Here is an 8,275-nt window from a genome sequence, read left to right as displayed (position 1 = left end):
CCTTGCCAATATCTGGGGTTTGTTTTGTTTTGTTTTTTTGTTTTTTTGTTTTTACTTTTTAATAATAGTTATAAAATGCAACTTTTAGCAAATATTGCTCTGCACTGGTCATGGGACTTGGGAAGGGTTTCCCTAAATTCAAAGGAACAATACAGGGACAGACTCCTTATAGGTCCTTAATATGGTGCATTTCAGAAGACAGTTAAGTCATACTGAAGTCCAATGCCATGTTTTCTACCATCTCATAGTGAAATAGAAAAGTATCTTTTTTGGGTTAACAAAATTCAAGAGCTATACCTATATAAGTATGCTAATTCTCCTGAAGATAAGTCCAGTTTTTCTGGAGGAAATGTATGGATTAGTACAATTGCAGAAGAATCAAATAATTAAAGTTTCATACATTCATTATCACATGTGGTTTATATATTTGCCTCATTTGCATCAATAATTATGTTTTTATACTTATTCATCAATATTGATAAAACAACTAATACCAATGATTCATCTGTAGTTTTTACTGATGCCTCACCTTGGCACACTTTGCTTACATAATGAATTCCCCTGAGCCAACAAGAAAGACACATAAAGTAAGTCTAACTTCATTTGTATAGCATACATAGACAGGGACATTCCTTATTTTCTATTGCTCAAACCAGCATTTTCAGGAAAATGTAACATTCTCTAAAGCTTAAGGGAAGTATTAATTAGATTTTATGAATATATAAGTTTTTTAAATATTTAAAATGTTTTCATAAATTCAAAGAATAATGCTTTAAAAAGTGTTTGTGTATTACATGGAAAGGAGAAAATGGAAGACTGCTTTATTAGTCAATCCAGGTATAACAATGTTTATAAATGGATCTTGCATGAGAGAGGAAAAGCAGGAATTCATTTTGATATAATACAATGTTCTAACTATTTTATAATCTCAGGAAATAAGGATATTGTGGGTCAAATATTACTAGTCTAGAATCAAGGAGAACTATAATTTCTAAAATCCATGACAATGTTAAATAACCACATGTTTTACAAGTACAAGAGAAACCAAATAAATTGATAAATCAGTTTTCCAGCTCTGAAATTATATGATTATTTAAGGAAGCTAGATGGTAGAATGTGAGATAAAATTATTGAGAAAAACCAAGGAGTAGGTTTGTTACTTTTACATTTAATACACATTATTCCACCTTACTTAAGTGTTTTAAAAGATGATTTGCACATATGATTTTGGGCTTACAACCCTTCTAATAGCAAAAGTTGTATAGTTGTTTACTACTGAGAAGACTATAAATGGAATCAAAGCAGAAACACAGCAGTAACTTTTAGTTTGTTTATTTTTCTAAACAAGTTTATATGTTATGCAGTGTTAAAAATAGCATTTTTTGAAAGGCATTTGCTATTTGAAATACCTGTTTCCCCATAAGTGTTATTTTGACCATATATTTGTTTCTTTGCTGTAGCAATATTGTTTAAAATAGAAAAAAAACTACAAAACAAAAATACCAAATTGTGTATTATATGAATTAAAATGTTTTTAGGCAATTATTTGTTTTAGCAACAGAAGTTTTCCTTTATTGTTCTTCTTATCTTTTTGTTAAAATAGGAAAAAAGAAGTGGATCAGGGACGGTGATAGCATCAATCAATATGTAAGCAATACTAGGAGACAATGCCAGCAAAGCATTCCCATGAATAGACATGCATTATTTTTCTAAAGTGAGATGGTTTACTATAGTGACTAGTTGTTTAACCTCATTTCCTAACCTATGTAAGGCTGAGTTTCTCAAAGTATAACATTTCAAGATAGAACTAAATAATATCTGTAAATTTTAAACTCTATATTTAGATTATGCTACAATCCAGGTTGATTTTTCATAATATTGAGAAAAGAAAAAGATAATTAAAATATTTTCAAATGTTTTGCCAAAGGAGCTCAATGTTTTTTAAAGTAACTGAATGATTCGTTTTGAAGAAATATTAGAAGAAGTGGCTTCTGTTTAAATCTTAGCATCATAATTTTTCATTCCTGGCCTATAATAATATATTTTTAATGAAGAAAGACTGATATTTAACTTCTTACAATACTTGTTACTTGAATGAAAGGTAGACTGGAAACCACAGAGGATTGCTAATGTGGAACTGTGGTTAAAATTTTATAAATTTTTCCATTCATTTTGTGTATTTAAAAAATATTATGACCTATCTCCAACAGCTTCAACTTTTTAACATTCTACAATAGGAACATACAGGGGGAAGATAAAGATCAGCAATGAGAAACCACACAGTACCCACAGAATTCATTCTTCTAGGGCTATCAGATGACCCAGAGTTTCAGATTGTGATTTTTCTCTTTTTAATTATTATGTATATATTAAGTATCACTGGAAACTTGACCATCATCATGCTCACCTTGGTGGACTCCCATCTACAGACTCCTATGTACTTCTTCCTCAGGAACTTTTCTCTATTAGAAATAACCTTTACCACTGTCTGTATCCCTAGATTTCTGGCCACCATTATCACCAGAGACAAAACTATTTCATACAATAGCTGTATAGCTCAGTTGTTTTTCTTCATTTTCATGGGTATAACTGAATTTTACCTTCTAACAGCCATGTCCTATGATCATTATGTAGCCATCTGTAAGCCCCTGCATTATATGGCCATCATGAGCAAGAGAGTCTGCATGTTGCTTGTCTTTTGTGTTTGGTTGGCAGGGTTCTTAAATAACTTCCCACCAGTTATTCTTTCTCTCCAGTTAGATTACTGTGGCTCCAATGTCATTGATCACTTTACTTGTGACTATTTCCCCCTGTTGCAATTATCCTGTTCAGACACATGGCTTCTAGAAGTGATTGGCTTTTACTCTGCAATGGTAATTCTGCTTTTCACTTTGGCATTAATCATTCTATCGTACATTTTCATCATTAGGACAATTTTGAAACTTCCTTCTGCTAATCAGCGAAAAAAAAGCTGTTTTCTACATGTTCCTCTCACATGATTGTCATTTCCATTTCCTATGGAAGCTGCATATTCATGTATGCTAATCCTTCTGCAAAGGAAAAAGCATCATTGACCAAAGGAGTAGCTATTCTCAATACCTCTGTTGCTCCTATGATGAATCCATTTATATGCACCCTGAGGAACCAGCAAGTGAAGCAGGCCTTTAAGGACACCATCCAAAAGGCTATGTTTTCCTCTGGTAAATGAAAGTGTTAATAAGGTTTAAAAAATCAAGTTACAGTAAATGCTTTCCATTATGTATATCCTCTCAATACTCTCTTTCCTTTGTTATAGTTACACATGCATTTTTAAATTTCCACCTCATTGTATTCGACAAATTTGATAAAGCTGAATATTGCTTCACATTTTTCTGAAAATTAAAGCATTTTATTCATGTGTATTTGGATGAAGTAGAAAATCTGAGTGAATGAATATGATTTTGAATGGGAGTGGCTAGCTTTGGAGGAGACTACACATTTACTCTGATGATGTAAGTGTCAGGATGGAGGGGGACTTGGGAACTATCATTCTTACCAGGTATTAGATGTAAATGTTCTTAGGAAATGTGATTCTACTTGGCATTTCTGTTAAATCAAAATATTCACAATCACCAAGAGTTTGAGAATAAAATGTAAATATCCACATAAATATTTTAAAATACTAGAAACTCATATGTATACAGCATTTTATATTAATCATAAGTATGGTAATAATGAGGAGAAGTAATAGGAGGTGAGCAGAAGATGAACTAAAGTTTTTTAGCAATTACTATATTGCAGGCCTATTCTAATTGTTTTCTATGTATTGGCTCATTTAATTCTGCCAACAACTTTATGAGGTACCTACTATTATTATTTTCTCTTCTTGTTCAGAGGTATTTTTAGGTAGATTAAATAACTCCAAAATTAATAACAAAAACCATAGAACAGAAAATAAAAATAATATCAGGTAAATGCATAAATTATTGTAATCTGGTGAGAGATCAACTTGTATAGAAGTGAGTTTTAATCTGAAGGTCTAAAAATAACTTTGGAGTTTCTGGACTAGAAGTAGAGAAGTGAAATGAAATCTGCTGTGGTAATGTCCTAAAATTCTACTTTGTACTACACAAATCATAAGCAATAGCATTAGACAAAACCCCACAGAGAATATTATACACTGACTTCCATTTGTAATAACTAATAGTTCATCTTTTTTTTTTTTTTTGAGACCGAGTTTCGCTCTTGTGACCCAGACTGGAGTGCAATGGTGCGATCTCGGCTCACCGCAATCTCCGCCTCCTGGATTCAGGCAATTCTCCTGCCTCAGCCTCCCGAGCAGCTGGGATGACAGGCACGCACCACCGTGCCCAGCTAATTTTTTGTAATTTTAGTAGAGACGGGGTTTCACCATGTTGACCAAGATGGTCTCAATCTGTTGACCTCGTGATCCACCAGCCTCGGCCTCCCAAAGTGCTGGGATTACAGGCTTGAGCCACTGCGCCCGGCCAATAGTTCATCTTAAACTGTTAAAGAACTTTCTAATGTACGATTAATTCATTCAGGTTATAATTAAGTATCTTATGACACACATTGCAGATATAGAGATGAAAAAAGGTGACTCTTACCCTAAGTTTTCTAAAATTCTAGTGAGAAAAACAACAGATAATTAAAATTTAATTTGATAAATGCAACAATTTGGATCTAAACTGCCTATAGGTCAAGTAATGTTACTATGATTGCAGAATGTCAGTTTTCCTGCCTTTTCTCTGAGCAGAATTATTTTCAATTTCACAATAATTGGTAAATATGGGTTCATTTTAACTCTAAAATCACAAGCATAGAAAAATCTTTGGCTGTCACCATATTTTTCACTTACTATCTTCCTTGATTACTTTGTGTGCTATAAAGAAAGTCATTGTTTCCTGATTTTTAAGTTACTAAGAATGAGATTTTGATGGTCTCCAAGCAGTGACAAAACTCTCCCTAGTAACTCTTTGTGGCTCTGATCAGTATCATTAATCATGAATACATCTAGGCAGCTTGACATGTGTACCTTGCCATATCTATTATGCTATAAGTCTATTTTAAAGAAGATATATATATATAAAACCATGCGCTAGATTTCTAGAAGATGCCAAACTGTTTCAAGCACGTTTATTTTGCATCCAGAAAACACTGAGGTTTATTTCTCACCTTAAATGCATGTGCAAACAAACAGAAAAACCATAACAATTAATACATATTGAATATTCTAAGATAATATCTGGTAAAAAGTAAGTTACTATGTATACACTATTTGTTTCTAAATCAATATCTGTATGTGAACATCGTTTTCTGTAAACAGAATAAGAATCTCTGAAATGTAAATTCTTCCTAATTCTTATATGATTATGAAAATTTATATATTATCCTAAAAATATTTTTATTTGTATTTTTTTTTAATTTTTTATTGGATTTTAGGTTTTGGGTTACATGAGCAGAGCATGCAAGACAGTTGCGTAGGAACACACATGGCAGTGTGCATTTCTTTCCTTCTCCCCTTCACCCACATTTGGCATTTCTCCCCAGGCTATCCCTCCCCACCTCCCCCTCCCACTGGCCCTCCCCATTTACCCCCAATAGACCCCAGTGTTTAGTACTCCCCTTTCTGTGTCGATGTGTTCTCATTTTTCATCACCCGCCTATGAGTGAGAATATGCGGTATTTCATTTTCTGTTCTTGTGTCAGTTTGCTGAGGATGACGTTCTCCAGATTCATCCATGTCCCTACAAACGACACAAACTCATCATTTCTGATTGCTGCATAATATTCCATGGTGTGTATGTGCCACATTTTTCCAATCCAGTCTATTATCAATGGGCATTTGGGTTGATTCCAGGTCTTTGCTATTGTAAACAGTGCTACAATGAACATTCGTGTACATGTGTCCTTATAGTAGAACGATTTATAGTCTTTTGGATATATATCCAGTAATGGGATTGCTGGGTCAAATGGAATTTCTATTTCTAAGGCCTTGAGGAATCGCCACACTGCCTTCCACAATGGTTAAACTAATTTACACTCCCAGCAACAGTGTAAAAGTGTTCCTTTTTCTCCACATCCTCTCCAGCATCTGTTGTCTCCAGATTTTTTAATGATCGCCATTCTAACTGGCGTGAGATGGTATCTCAATGTGGTTTTGATTTGCATCTCTCTGATGACCAGTGACGATGAGCATTTTTTCATATGATTGTTGGCCTTATATATGTCTTCTTTCGTAAAGTGTCTGTTCATATCCTTTGACCACTTTTGAATGGGCTTGTTTGTTTTATTCCTGTAAATACGTTTGAGTTCTTTGTAAATTCTGGATATCAGCCCTTTGTCAGATGGGTAAACTGCAAAAATTTTTTCCCATTCTGTTGGTTGCCGATCCACTCTAGTGACTGTTTCTTTTGCCATGCAGAAGCTGTGGAGTTTGATTAGGTCCCATTTGTCTATTTTGGCTTTTGTTGCCAATGCTTTTGGTGTTTTGTTCATGAAGTCCTTGACTACTCCTATGTCCTGGATAGTTTTGCCTAGATTTCCTTCTAGGGTTTTTATAGTGTCAGCTCTTATGTTTAAGTCTTTAATCCATCTGGAGTTAATCTTAGTGTAAGGTGTCAGGAAGGGGTCCAGTTTCTGCTTTCTGCACTTGGCTAGCCAGTTTTCCCAACACCATTTGTTAAACAGGGAATCCTTCCCCCTTGCTTGTTTTTGTCAGGTTTATCAAAGATTGTATAGTTGTAGATATGTTGTGTTGCCTCCAGTGCCTCTGTTTTGTTCCATTGGTCTGTATCTCTGTTTTGGTACCAGTACCATGCTGTTTTGATTACTGTAGCCTTGTAGTATAGTTTGAAATCTGGTAGTGTGATGCCCCCCGCTGTGTTCTTTTTGCTTAGAATTGACTTGGCTATGCGGGCTCTCTTTTGGTTCCATATGAAGTTCATGGTGGTTTTTTCCAGTTCTGTGAAGAAAGTCAATGGTAGCTTGATGGGGATAGCATTGATTCTGTAAATTACATTGGGCAGTATAGCCATTTTCACGATGTTAATTCTTCCTAACCATGAACATGGAACGTTTCTCCATCTGTTTGTGTCCTCTCTGATTTCGTTGAGCAGTGGTTTGTAGTTCTCCTTGAAGAGGTCCCTTACGTTCCTTGTGAGTTGTATTCCTAGGTATTTTATTCTTTTTGTAGCAATTGTGAATGGCAGTTCGTTCTTGATTTGGCTCTCTTTAAGTCTGTTATTGGTGTAGACGAATGCTTATGATTTTTGCACATTGATTTTATATCCTGAGACTTTGCTGAAGTTGCTTATCAGTTGCAGGAGTTTTTGGGCTGAGGCGATGGGGTCTTCTAGGTATACTATCATGTCGTCTGCAAATAGAGACAATTTGGCTTCCTCCTTTCCTATTTGAATACCCTTTATTTCTTTTTCTTGCCTGATTGCTATGGCTAGAACTTCCAGAACTATACTGAATAGGAGTGGTGACAGAGGGCATCCTTGTCTAGTGCCAGATTTCGAAGGGAATGCTTCCAGTTTTTGCCCACTCAGTATGATATTGCCTGTTGGTTTGTCACAAATAGCTTTTATTACTTTGAGATACGTTCCATCGATACCGAGTTTATTGAGGGTTTTTAGCATAAAGGGCTGTTGAATTTTGTCAAATGCCTTCTCTGCATCAATTGAGATAATCATGTGGTTTTTGGTTTTGGTTCTGTTTATGTGGTGAATTACGTTTATAGACTTGCATATGTTGAACCAGCCTTGCATCCCCGGATGAATCCTACTTGATCATGGTGAATAAGTTTTTTTCTTTGCTGTTGCAGTCAGCTTGCCAATATTTTGTTGAAGATTTTGGCATCTATGTTCATCATGGATATTGGCCTGAAGTTTTCTTTTCTTGTTGGGTCTCTGCCGGGTTTTGGTATCAGAATGATGTTGGTCTCATAAAATGATTTGGGAAGTATTCCCTCTTTTTGGATTGTTTGAAATAGTTTTAGAAGGAATGGTACCAGCTCCTCTTTGTGTGTCTGGTAGAATTCGGCTGTGAACCCGTCTGGACCTGGGCTTTTTTTGTGTGGTAGGCTCTTAATTGCTGCCTCGACTTCTGACCTTGTTATTGGTCTATTCATAGTTTCAGCTTCCTCCTGGTTTAGGCTTGGGAGGACACAGGAGTCCAGGAATTTATCCATTTCTCCCAGGTTTACTAGTTTATGTACATAGAGTTGTTTGTAATATTCTCTGATGATGGTTTGAATTTCTGTGGAATCTGT

General features: G+C 35.0%; 1 pseudogene; it reads left to right on the top strand.

Moving 5' to 3' along the window:
- The first annotated feature begins 2,267 nt into the window (after nt 1-2,267).
- LOC100396205 (olfactory receptor 6C3-like) lies at nt 2,268-3,208 on the top strand (annotated as a pseudogene).
- Nucleotides 3,209-8,275: the final 5,067 nt, after the last annotated feature.

Source organism: Callithrix jacchus, chromosome 9 (genome assembly GCF_049354715.1).
Source record: "Callithrix jacchus isolate 240 chromosome 9, calJac240_pri, whole genome shotgun sequence".
Lineage (NCBI taxonomy): Eukaryota > Metazoa > Chordata > Mammalia > Primates > Cebidae > Callithrix > Callithrix jacchus.
Note: the sequence above shows the minus strand (reverse complement) of the source record. Positions and strands in the feature narration are given on the sequence as shown.